This window comes from Mycteria americana, chromosome 7 (genome assembly GCF_035582795.1).
Source record: "Mycteria americana isolate JAX WOST 10 ecotype Jacksonville Zoo and Gardens chromosome 7, USCA_MyAme_1.0, whole genome shotgun sequence".
Classification (NCBI taxonomy): domain Eukaryota; kingdom Metazoa; phylum Chordata; class Aves; order Ciconiiformes; family Ciconiidae; genus Mycteria; species Mycteria americana.
Genome location: NC_134371.1, coordinates 21,302,338 through 21,315,821, shown reverse-complemented (window position 1 = coordinate 21,315,821; position 13,484 = coordinate 21,302,338). Strand labels below are relative to the sequence as shown.

The 13,484-nt window shown below is 43.1% G+C and overlaps 1 protein-coding gene across 10 annotated transcripts in view; it reads left to right on the top strand.

Annotated features, from left to right (window-relative positions):
• Positions 1-753: 753 nt before the first annotated feature.
• The window catches only part of ACSL3 (acyl-CoA synthetase long chain family member 3), a 52,178-nt gene continuing 39,447 nt past the window's right edge, over positions 754-13,484 (top strand). For 2 of the 10 annotated variants that reach the window (XM_075507353.1, XM_075507356.1), the window contains exons 1-2: positions 762-985; positions 1,465-1,724. The gene's annotated coding sequence lies outside the window, so the exon portion shown is untranslated. Of the gene's footprint in view, positions 986-1,464; positions 1,725-13,484 lie in introns of all 10 variants that reach the window. The other 8 variants (XM_075507357.1, XM_075507359.1, XM_075507363.1 and 5 more) reach the window with 7 other exon arrangements.

The following is a 13,484-nucleotide window of genomic DNA, read 5'->3' as shown; positions in this document are numbered from 1 at the left end:
GGGTCCGACCTTGTACTGCCAGGGGGGCCCCGCTCACAGCCCAGGCACACGCCTCTGGCCGCCCGCCACTGCTGCAATTCTGACTGACTCTTCAGAAGGAGCTCTAGAAATTCAACACTTGACATAAAAATAAGTCAGTCACGAGGCTCTAGAACTTCAACACTTTACATAAAAGTAAGTCAATCACGAGGCTGGTAAAAAAAATATGTATTAATGTGCATCAGGGCTCCAGCCAAAATCAGGTAACAGTGCATATTCCTGCACCCAGGGCAAAATTAACTTTTTACATAATCCCGACGTTTCTGCAGTTACCCATCACTGTGGAGCTCGCCTCAAAGTAATGAAATTAATGGCGGACTAGACGTAACTAACAGGCGTTTTAATAGAGATGAAGAACACCCAGATTCAGGTAGGAGGAGGCCAGGTGATTTCCAATTGCGGTGATCCCGGCAGCCCCCGCCCAGGGCTCGCCGTGCCGAGCCCCAGTGGCCGCCGCACAGCCACTCCGCGGGGCAACTGCCCCCCCGCTGCCCCTCGCCTCACATCTGCGGGAGAGCGAGGCGGCAGCCGCGCAGGCGCAGTGGGGCTGAAGCGCGGAAGGGTGCCGCGGATGACGCGGCCCGGCACAGGGGGCGGGCCCCTCCCCGCCCCAATGGTCGGCCCCGTACCCTCGCCCCGCCCACCGCCGCGGGTGACCTGTAGTAACCCCGGTCCGGCGTGGGCTCCCCCCTCACCATTCCTCGGGAGCCCGGCCCCGCGCGCCACCCCGCTCTGGCCAACCAGGAGGTGCCGTGCCGCATACAGAATGAGGGCGCCCGGCGGCGGCGGGCTGCCGAGCCGCCGCTGAGCCCAGCCACTGGCGCGGCGCGGCGCGGCCGGGGGCGCGCACTCGGGCCGCGGCGGCAGGAGCGGCCGCGCCGGGGCGGATAGAGGCGGCCGGCAGCGTGCGGGCGCCGGCCGCGGGCGTCCTCTGCGCCGGGGCCCGGTGAGTGCGGGGCTGTGTGGCGTGGGGAGGCCGGCGCGGGGGGTGGCTGCGTGGCCCTGCGCCGCCGGGAGCGCGCCCGGCCCCGTTGTGGTGCGGGGCCGCCGGAACGGGCGGGCGGGCGGCGCTCCGCCGGGCCTCCCGGGGCCGCAAGCCGGGGCGGGGTGGCCTCCTGCCGCCTCCGCGGGGTCATCCGGGCCGCGGTGGTGCTGAAGGGGCCCCGGCGGGGTGGGGAAGGGGGGGGGAGGGGGGGCAGCGAGAGCCGCCCTCGGCCCGACTTGCGGTGAGGGGCGGCCCGGCTGCGCACCGCCGGGTCCCCCTGCGGCGGCCGGTCGGCCTCGCTTGCCGCTGTGAGGTGATTACCGCCCTCGCAGGGCGCCGGGGCGCACGGGAGCGGCTTGCCGGCTAATTAGTGAAATAATAGGCAATAATAGGCGCTTTTTTCTTCTGCTTTTCTTTGTCTTTTGGCTCTTATGTACGAGGAGGTGGAGAAAGCACGCCCGTGAGTCACCCAGCCAGCCGGGGCTGGGGCGAGAGGGCTGCCCGCCGCGGCCTCGGCCCTCCCGGCAGGTAACCGCCCGCCGGTGCAGCGTCGGGGGACGCCGTGTCCCAGCCGCTTAATTGGAATATCCCAGATTTTGGGTTTTGCTACCGAATGGGCGTTTGTGCGTAGTCTTCAGTCTCGACGTGCAGTTTATGGTCTGTAAGTGCGTGTAATGCGAAACCAGCACAGTTGAAGGAGGTACGGATCAGAGTTTCCGGTCATATTTTACTATTTTCATTCTGATTTCTAGGGGTTTGATGCTAGATTTAGTGCTGAGGTACGTTCCCTTCGTGGACTTGCTCGGGAAAGGTAGCAGAAGAACATTCTTCACTTGAAGTGTATTGGGAGAGGAGCAAACGTTAAAAGATTATTTCAGATAGTTCCATAAACAGCATGAGGTTCAGTTTGTGGGACCCATGCAAAATCTTTGGGAAATAAGCAAACAGTAACCTTCAGAAAAATTAAAACGGTGACTTGAATAAAAATAGTTGTAAGGTAGTTTATGAGCACTGCTAGATTTCATTTAACTTGCTGAAGAAATAACCCCCACAAAACATGTAATAACTATGTACAACAACTGGTATATAATTTTTTTTAAATGAAAAGTACTGCCTTTTGTTTAGAAGTACCAGATTCTAGAACGTGGCTTTTTTTGGCCTATGAAATGGATTTGATAACGCCAACTGTGCAATTTTTGTATTTAAATAGCTTCACTCTCTAAACTTAAAAGTGCTGTTATCAATACAGGATTTGTAAAAAAAGAGCAAAACCAATGATAAATGATTTTGAGTACTTTTAAAAGTTTATTAAGGGTAAGGGCACTCATTTTTACTCAAAATATTTTAGAATATTATGGAAGTCTTAAGGAATATTTGAGTTGACATGAAGTTCTTTTATTATATTGTTCTAAGCATCATGTAAAGAAAAAGCACAGAATGAAACCAAAAAGGCTTAATGGGACTTTTGTCTGGTTACATTCTGGTGTAGAAATAGTCTTTCTCCAGAGTGGACTTAGCATCTTATTGTGCAAAAATTCACTGTGGCATATGTTTTTTTTTTTTTCCTGGGGGTAAAAAGTAAAAGTCAGAAATGGTAGATGTGTTATCAGGTCTTAATTATGTCCTAAGAGAAAGATAATAATCTGGGTGCACTCATAAGACTTTATACTCATAACCATCTGCACCACTGAGGGAGCAAGCACATCTCATTGTATTTGCCTGTCCTGTGTGCTTTGAAAAATTAAGGAAAGGTGTTGTTAAGCCTGGTGATTCCTCCTTGTCCTGTGGATTTATGCTTCAGGAATGGTTGAAGCTAAACATTGTGACTGAAAGAATAATTTTCTTTGTAGTTGTTCAGCATGTTTGTTATTGTTAGTCCCTAGAAACAGGAGGTAGGTCCAAATTTCATGCTTTGTCTGTTCAGTTTTGATGGCTGGCTGACAAACTCGAGTGAATCTGATGGATCTGCTGATCGAGGTGGTCAAGACTTCTGAAACATGTAACACGTTCAGCCTGTGGTATGGATCCAGTCCCTACTGGCTGGTTAGGAAAGCAGGCTTCTTACTAATGGAAACAGAATCCCTTGTAGAGAAGGAAACCTACCAAATTTATTCTAAAATAGCCTGTTTGGTTCTCAATAAGCTGTCACTCGGTTCTGAAAGTTGTGCCATCTCCAAGTGTCCCATTCCACTCAAAGTAATTGTGAAGATGATAAACCTCAGCCTCAATATTATTCTGTGATTTCACAGTCGTGTATCTGTTGGTGTACTGTGGTATTTGGAGAGACATCTAGCTTACAGCTGTGGACAAGGGTAGGCTGTCCATACGTGAGCATCTGGAGTGCTCTGGGGCTTTGACAAAAGCACTATTAATGTCCTGAAGTGAGGTGTCAGGACTGTGGTGTGTTGAATCTAGTTCCTCTTTTCAGAAGTGCTGATGGGTAGTTCCCGTCTTCCCCACTCCATCTCTCTTGCTTGGAGGATCCTGATTACGTAAGACCACTGAGTAGAGCTTGTTGGGCTGAGTATGCTGCTACGTGTAACTTTGCAATTTGTGACACTTATAAAATCATAATGAGAAATGCCTATGAGAAATAATTTCTCCAGTCAAGAGATCTGGTTCAGCCTGAAGCCTAAGAAAATCAGAATAGTATTTCTTGCTGAGCCAGTGAGCATTTAAGCCATTGATTCCCCTAGTCCACATTTAGTGCCCATGTAGGACTTTTAGTCCCCCTTTCTGTAGACCAGTGAATGGTTTGAGCCACAATCGTATTAAAGACCAAATTTTTATCAGTGAATCATCAAGACATCTGGAACAAAGCAGCACACAGGGCTCTGGACAAAATACAAGAGAACTATGGATAAAGCATTCTTGTTCAAGGAGATCCAGCTATCGGGTAAATTTCCAGAAGGTAGCAGGAAGAACTGGATCCCGAATTATTTAGAAATCTACATTTTCTTTAAAAACGTATGTTCCAGTGGAAGAGTAACTAAACTAAAACCTGCCCTGACAAACAAGCTGCTACTTAGACTGCCATGGTGATAAAACCAAACGAATAATGCAGTCTGATGCTGCAATGTTACCAGACCTTACAGACTAAGTGTAGGTGGCCTGAATTCCACTGAAGCCCCTTTTCTCAGTCAGTGGAGAAATCTAGGTGGTTTTGGAGAGCAATTTGGAGAATTTACATAAGATGCTGAATGGGGAGCTGCTTGAAAGCCAGCTAATAAGAAATGGGAGGCAGAAGGATTTATGTGGAATTTAGGCCATCTGAATATGGCCCTAAGATGCGACTTAGTACTACTAAGTAAGGTGTATTAACACTAAGAAGACTTGGCTTCAATTTCTATCCATTTCATCTGCTGCTGATTACTAAGCAAATTTACCATTTAAACAGCTGTTTAAGGGTGGGGGCTTCCTGGCTTTGTTTCCTGGCAGGAGTGACCCCTTGCACCAGCACAGCCTGGGGCCAGCGTGGCTGGGGAACAGCTCTGCCGAGAATGCCCTGCGGGTTGTGGTGGACAGCAAGCCGAGCACGAGGCAGCTATGTGCCCTGTATTAACAGGAGCACAGCCAGTAGGTCAAATGAAGCGATTATCCCTTTCCGCTCGGCACTCGTTAGACCACATCCAGAATACAGCATCCAGTTGTACAGCCCCCCAGGACAAGGGAAATGTTGATAAACTGGGGTGAGTTCAGTGGAGAGCTACCAAGATTGTCTTGAGGTGTGAGCTTTTACCTTGTGAGGAGAGGCAGAGGAACTGTGCCTGTTGATGGGCCTGGAGAAGGGAAGGCTTGGGGGGCCCTTCCAGCACCTATGGGGAGGTTTTCAAGAGTGTGAAGCCAGGTTCTTCACTCTGGTGCGTGGTGGGAGGACAAGAGACAGCAGGCGTGAATTGAAGTCAGAAGGGTCCATGTCTATAAGGCATTTTTCACCCTGAGGTCAGTCAAGCAGTGGCACTTGCTGCCCTGAGAGGTTGTGCAGTCTCCTTCCATGGAGGTTTTCAAAATCCAACTGAATAAAGCCCTGAGAAGGCAAGTGTGATCTCATGGGTTGACCCTGCTTTGAGTTGGAGGTTGAACCAGAGGCCCCCTGAGGTAATTTCCCACCTGAATTATCCCGTGGCTCTATTTAGTTTCTACCCATGGAGCAGTCGCAGTGGAAGTTTCTGAGCCAGCTTATTTAGGACTGCATGCGGTTTGGCAGTGCAGGTTTACTCACCATACTTGAAGGAATATAGCAAGCACTCAAGCCAATCTTATGCAGCTCTCAAATGGCAGGACTTTGTTTAGTTATGCAGTTAGAGTTGGAAGAACTGCTCTTCATCTCGAGATCCTGATCTACATCAGGGTTTGCCATGTAGTAAGGCCTGAAGGGCTCTTGAAGGTTTCAGTACTCTGCTTCGAGATACAGTTTGGGTTCTAATGATTTTGAGGATGTTGAAGGAAATTACCGGGACAAGGCCATATCCTAATCATACCTCCTGAATGGTTATTACTAAATCCAGGACTATAGGGGAGGGGGGAAAGTGCTGCTCTCTGAAGGAAGCTCAAATCTTATTCTATGTTACCTTCTAAATCAATTAGAGAAAAGTTGTTCAAAATCCAAAATGGTTTTAGAATCAGCCTGTTTCAAAACTTGCAACAGTCTTTACTGACCCTTGGGAAGGAATTACTAACCTTAAGAGAGCCTGCAGCTCATGGGAAGTCAAGGTGCTGACCCAGTGCCTGTAATCCCGTAGGAGGAGGTGGCAGCGGTGGCAGTTTGTCAACACGTGTGCATTGGGAAGTCATGTTTCTCTCAGTGGTCGTGAGTCTTGTTAATTACGAAGATGTGCTAGTTAATTACAATATCTGAAATGGGACAAGCTGGCTTCTCAGTTTTATGGGTTTCCTGAAAAGCAGGGAAGATAGGATTATTGAAAGTTACTGATTTACGGATTTTCACTGTTGATAGTGGAAAACAGCAATAACAAACTGCAAGCCTTTTCCCATTTCACTGAAAAATTGGAAACCTAGTGCTTTGGTTTTTTAGGTACTGTGTAAATATCATCCTTACCCTGAATGCTTGTGTTTACTAGATGAAACCAGTATGAGACCTGGAAGGGGAAAATTGATAATAAAGATTAGAAGTGGCTTGCTGAAGATTAAGTGGCAGAGTAGCAGTGCACAGTACTGCACTGTCAGGTCTAGTTCCCCATCTATTTGCCATGTTACGTTACTGTCCGTGTAGAATTCTCTCCTCCTGTGATAAACTCATAAGGATACTGGGAACTGAAAACTATGGAGGAGTTTTCCATATGAAAACTATGGAAACTACTGAAAACTATGTAAAAACAGTTTTTCTGCATCTTTAGAGGAAAGACTTTTCTGCCTTTCCCTTACTGTTGACCAGGACAGGGTGTGGAACGTGCCTCATTTTGTTCAGGTTGACTACTGAGACACATGAGAAACCTTGACCACCTGCAGGAAGGTTTTGCATGGGTTCTTTGCGTCTTGACCAGAAGAATTCAGAGCACTTAGTGCAGTATCATACATCAGTGTGCATGATGACATAAGGTTTATTGGTTTGGACATACAGTATGATTTCTACCAATCAAAGTTTTAAGACAGTATCAGAATATAGTCTGTGAAACAGTGGAGCATGGTCTGCAGTTGTTTCACCAAACAGTTATTAAAATCAAAGTTTATAGTCTCATTCTGTGAGAGCCTATGAAAAATGTGGAAAGTGGAGCATCTATGGTTAGTTTTTAAAAGTTAGATGTGTGTGTAACTTGTATTTGGTAAAGAGGATGTCTGTAGTCTGTGTTTTAAGTGTGTGGGTATGGAGAAAGGCAGGAGGGAATGGGAGAAGCAGGAAGTGACAGCTTTGCATGAGGATTTAAGTGGTTATGTAGAGATGCATCTGCTTTTTTTTGTCTGCAGATTTTGTAAGGATTTATGTTTGGTGAGTGCTGAAGAGGAGAGAGGTAAGGCAACAGGCATAGGAGGGAGACAGTGGTCCCAGTAATGCTTGGGCAGGGAACTTGATTGTCTATATGGCAAAATATGGGTTCAGTCTGTTCCACAGCAGTAAGTCCACAAACTGCTCGGAAGGTTCTGTTTCCAGGGCTTGTCAGTCATTTTTAGCTGCGGTTTAATTGTTCTGATGAAGTATTGCTGCACTGTATTGTTCTAGGGAAGCTGTGAATAGAGAAATGATTTTCCTAATGGACAGCTTTGAGATGCCTAGAAAATATTTTCCAGTTCTGCAGTGCTGGTAACTGTGTAGATCCTCCCCCGCCCCCCTCCTTGAGGGGGAAGATGCTTATGGAGTTTTTTATCTGGTTCTCTTACAATCTGCACAAATAGCATAACCTGATAACATCCAATACTTTCAAGAACAAAGTACAAATCCACTTCCCAATCAAGCATAGCAGGTCTGTAAGCCTAGTGTGTGAGTGTCCTAGCCACAAAGCCAAGGCTGTTAGTGGGTGTTGGAAGGTGGTATGAGGGTTTTTGATAAGGAATGCTAACTAAAATAGACATTCATAAAGAAACTTGTGACAACTTTTGTTTTCAAAAATCTGTCATTTACCAATAAAATAAGTTTTACTTAAAAAAAAAAAACAACCAAAACAACAAAACAAACAACCAAAACCAACTCTGTCCACATCGTGTGTTACGCATTCACATATGCAATTGTGGCCAGGTCCAGGGTGTGAAAGAATGGAGAGATCTGCTAGCCTGACTTTTTTTTTCCCCTATGCATCCGTAGATGCGTATACATCTAAGATAACAGTCTAAGAGTACAGTGGTTGAAGTTGTATATATTTTAATTACATACTTAGCTTAATCTTTCATGATATTTTTGGGGATTTTTTTAAAATGCAAGACGTAATTCTTTTGGTTTTTGAAATGTTAGTGGCTTATGAAACAAATTAATTTTTTAATTTATATTCTTCTTCTAGAAATATTTAATAGTTTATTCTGGACTTCTGATTTGTCAACTTGTATTAATCCAATGTGACCATCTGTATAACACAGGCAAAATAATTTTGCCTGAGAATATTCACTAAATTCCTGCAAATGCTGTCGGTACTATGGCACCTTTCTTTTTTAAAAAGATCAATGTTCTTGTTTTAAAAACTTAGCGGTGAAGGCTTTACCCAGCCAGGTACTTCAATAATTTGGTCAGGTTTACATAATCAGAGTCTAAGGGTGTGTTTGTTTTCCCAGAATAGAAAAACAGGATTCCCTTCTGCCAAAAACTTAATCTACCTACGTATTTGTACGTAGTATTTGTACACTGATTCTGAACTACTGGCTTGAATTACCTTCTGTGAGGACTTAGCTACCTCATCACCTTCATCCCCCTCAGTCCATATCTGTAGGCACTGGATGTTGTCCTCTGATTTTCAACACCAGCGTTTGTAAGTTTTATTTTTAAGGGTGACACATAAGGACTTGGAGCTGAGGACCGTGCTTCTTTAATGCTTCTTCACATAGAATAAAATGGCCTCTGATTTAATGAGTTCTTGTTTTACGTTTGTTTCATGTTATGCAATTGTTGGGCATGTTCATAACTGATCCTGCCTTGCTTTGCTTACGAAAAGAGAGAGAAGAATAAAAAGAGAGAAAAGGATATTCGTTCCAGGGTGATGGAGGAGAGAGGTTGTCCTGATACTCTGTTCCTTCTAAGGTGAGAAAATAGGATGATAACTCAAATGAGCAGGGTGGTCATCCTTATGCAGTTCTTAAATAAATTCCAGTGCTGGATTTTGAACAAAGGAGTCATTTCCCCAAGCAGTATAGAGATAAAACCTAGATAAAGTAGCTCTTTAGAAAAACACTGAATTTGAAATATTCTCTTTTTCCTTTACTATTTCTTTCTTTTATAATACTGTATTCTCCACTGCCCCTAGAATTTCAGAGCAGCCAAGAGAAATATAAACCTTATATAAAGTGGTTTGCAGTAAAACAGCCTGCTAGTCTTTCTGTAACTTAAGCTTTTGTGTGACTCCCTGTGGGTCACCCCCCCCCACACTTTTTGAGTGCAAAGAAAAGAGTGCTGTCTGCCCATAAATACATGGGGGAATGAGGTTGAAGCAGTAGCAGCTGAAACCTGCTTCTGTGGTAGCCTTCCCTGGACTTCATAAAGTGCTTAGTTCAGGAACCATTTTGGCCAGCTTTGATGTTGCAGAGAACAGGACTGTGCATCTGTGACAAAGGCGGAAAAGTTCCTAAGTAAGTGGCTTCCAGATGACATTCCATTTGGCAACTTGGTGTTTATAGTGTCATGCTTATATCCATAGGAAACAGTTGTTTAAGTCCTGTTTCTCCTGATTGACTGTGTGTGCAGCATTCCTAGTGTCTTATAAATTACAGTTTGGTTTAGTTTGAGCCTTTTTGAAATCTGGAGTTAAATAAGCCAAGTAATTTTTTAGTGTTAGGTTCTGAAAAATACTAGGAGGAAGGCAGTTTCTGTGCATTGCAGTACAATTGGGGTATATGTTCAAATATACCTAATCTTAAACAAAGTATTTCTGTTAAAACAGTTTAGGAGTCAAGGGTAATCATCTGTAAACCTGTGTATTTAGGTGGTGGGATTTCACAGATACTAATGTAAGCAGTCTAAGAAACAGAAGACTATGCTTTTGAGCATAGATTTATAACTTGTGGCAGAGGTAAGATTACTAAAAGTGTACTTGAAAATTGCATATTCACAGATCTTTGAGCGAATTTCATTTCTCCCTTTCTATTTGTGCTCAGGAAAAGCTCCACAAGTTATTTTCTGCATTTATATAGTTGCTGGAGAAGTAGTGCTTTCGATATGTCTGTCTTAGTTGTTGTGGAGAGGCTCACTTCATGAGGTATAAAACACCCAGTGAGTCTTGTGCAAGTGTTGCCTTGAGGCAACGCTTCCCAGGTGTGTGATTTTTATAAATTGCATTCCTGTTGCTTTTTTGCTGTGTGGCTTGGAGGGGAATCTCTTCATTATATTGATAGTGAATGTTGCAAAACACAGTCTGGAGCATGCACGTGGGCTTGGGAACAGTAGTCTTTCCCTGAAAAGGTGGCAGTCCCCTCTGAGGGACTTGTGACTTCCATCACTGGCCAGAGGAGAGGGATTGCTCCTGTTCTGGAGATGCAGTCACCACAGTGGAAAGTGGTGGAGGAGAAAAGCAGATGTTCCTGTGGAAACTTCTTCATTACATTTTTTTTTTGGTAGTAAATCCCTGTAGGTGACTAGACACAATGTTGTTTAAAAAAAAAAACCAAACCAACAACCAAAACCAAGAAACCAAACAACAACAACAAAAAAACCCCCACCAAACCCCAAGCAGTTGGAACCTGAAAATGTATTTATCCTTCAAAAGAGAAAGTTTATTGAAAATGTCAACAGCTCAGCCTTTCAAATTAAGTGGTGAAACATTCCACACTATCACTTTGATAGCTTTGATCACACTGTGCGTGTCCTTATTCCTTTGAAATGTATTATAAAATTCCTCTTGAAAGTATTGTTCATCTGGCTGATGTTTTTCTTGTGAGGAACTTCTTTAAAGACTTGAATAAGTCCTTTACTTTTTCTTCTGAAGCCTATATAATAATTTTGTTCTCTCAGATTTGCTTTGTTACTTGAGTGTATTCATCTGCTGCTTGCTCTTTAAAGAGGTTCTGGCTTAAGCTTATCCCTAACAAAAGCCTATCAAATACAGAAGAAATGTTACAGAAAGAAGGCAAAGACAAAATACATGGGCTTACCAGATTTTGGAGCTGGCCACCTGGTATTTTTTGAAAAATGAATATAAGGTGGTAATAATGGGTAATAATTTTTACTGTCATACTACATGAACTCTAATTCATCTAAAAGTAAATGAGAACATTTTTATGCACGTATAGCTTCTGCTAGAGAAAAAAACAAAAGCACCTTTACTGCTAAAAATATTGGGTATTGTTATGTTAGATTTTTGTTCTGATCTGACAAATACATGACTAGAATACAGCACACAACCAGATTGAATATAGGGCAACAGAACATCTATTTCTGCTTTGATTTCGAAGAAACAAACAAACAAAATCTGTTCATTCCTTAGCATTTCAGATTTCCCAGAAATTAGAGAACTGATCTAAGGCTGTATTTTGTAGTAGAAAATGCCATATCAAACCATTCTGGTTGTTCCCTTCCATTCAAATGGAAAGCAGAGTCTGCCTCCCAGTGGAAGTACTTAGGAGGATTGCCTTAAACATTTGGAAAATGATTGTAGGAACTTGGGCTGTGATAAACTGGCAGCGATAACCGGGCTGTTGCTCCACTTCTCCAGTAGCCAAAGGTTGGAGGTAATGGTGAGGCTTTTGGAGTTTTTTTTATGCAGACTTTTTTCATACTGTGTGTGTAGTGGTATTTCTGTTCTTGTTTAAGTGCTCTTCCATGTTTAATTAGTATCTGTGGTTTAAAAATCTAACAGTATACTTGGGAAATTGGTGATTTTGTCTCTGATGGTTAATTTACAGATACCAAAGTTACTCTGAGGTCTTCTCCAGTAGTAAGGTGCTTTATCCATTAATTTCTTTGTTTCTCTGACACAAACGTGAAAACGTTTAATTTAGTTTGGCATTAAATAAATCTCTTAAATGCTCTAATACTGCTTATGAGAAGGAATGGAAGCAATGTATTGACAATATCTGATAAATCAAAGTGCCCGAAACGAGTAAGACAGTTGTTTGCCGTGAAGCAGTATTACGTAGTGGGAAGAAAAAGGGACAAAGACGTAGCAGCACTGGATTGTCTTCCTGGCATAGCCATTAGTTTATTGAATGACTTTGAATACTATTTTTTATCATACTGTTTTATTCTCTGTATTAGTAGTAACAGTGATGTTAACTTCTTGGGAAGTGCTTTCAGGTTTGCGGACAACAATTATTACCTCAGAGCTGTGTTTTATTACTCTTACTAATAGAAGATGTATTAATCCATTAAATATTTAATCTGTCTTGTATAAGTTAAAAAATCAACTTATTTAAGGAAAATAAGTTTTAAAATGTTTTGAATAGGGAAATTTCTAAGATGCAGAATTGCACCAGGGTTTGCGGTTTTGGCTGATTTTAGTATCTTGGAAGGGCATTTGTGTTGTAGGTAATGGTAGCTTTAGGAGTGCCTGTTTAAGCATTGCTTCTGAATTACTGCTGAACCCATTTTAGTTTTACTTTTCACCTGTAGCAAAGCTTTAAACTTCGGTTTGCAGCCCATGCAGTCAGACTGTGCATTGAAAGTCTCATATTTTTTTGGGAAAAATAAAGCTGTTTCTCTACTTTGTGATTGTCACTTTAGCTTTCAGGTCCTCATAAATATTACTGTTTTTGTTTTGTTAGAAAGCAGAAGATAGATTTATGAACCTGAGCCTCTCACTCTCCTGCAACATGCGGTGATATTTCATACAGGTGGGGCATGGAAGTATGTAGAAGAGGTTGATGGCAAACTGACCATTACCGTTTTAAAATAACTGGATATGCCAAGGATCTATTTAAGAGAAAGCGCAGGTCTTTGCCCTCAAGAAATGTCAGTTGCTTCTATCTAAATTAGTTCTATGCTACCACATTTGTCTCCCTGTTGTCTGCCACCATTAGGTGTGATTTTTTTTTCACATTGGTGTAAATGGGCCTACTAAGAGGAAAAGAAAATGTTAATGTTTTGCAAACTTTTCTAGATAATAAAACTATTTCCTTTGTTTCAAGATTTAGTTAATAAAGTAGAAAGTCTTTCTTTAGGGTAAAGGACTTCTTTGGTAAGTGTAATTTCTACCGTTGTAGTATCTTGGTGTCTACAAGTACATAGTAATATATTTATCCTAATAACATGCCTTCTGGCTACCTCCTAAGGAAATCCGAGTATCATGTTACAAATGTAGTGTTGAGATGTGAAGGACATAAATTAAACCCCTTTGTATTTATAGCAATATTTAATAGCCTACATCCAAATTTTAAAGGTATTTAGGCTATAGCACTTGAAACCACCAAGGGTGAGCTCCAAAAAAAGCAAGCAGAGAGATCATTAGTAGTGAGAGCTGAAGGTTAATCCTCCAGATCACAGCTCTTCTCTGATCCCACAGGGTACTGGTGATGACCAAGTCACAAGGTGTTTTGTGTATTGGTCTATGCTGATCTTGGTTCTCCCACAGCCGAGTGGAGGTTTGATTTACAGCATGACTGCCAGGCTCCTTCCCTCTCCTCCTCCAGCTGTGTGTTCCCTCTTTGCCGTGGCATTAACGCCTGTCCATTCATGGTTACCCAGTTTGAGATAGCAGAAGAATAACTTCTTTTGTAGTGCTAATTTTCTGTTGATTTAGGTGCCTGCAATGACTCGCCCTAGGCTCAAGTAAGTACCGAAGTTGATACAAAGGAAAATCCACCCTTCTGCCCTGAGAAGGAGAGGGTTTAAACTGGATCAGCAAGCTAATCTGACTCCTTCCTAGCCACACAG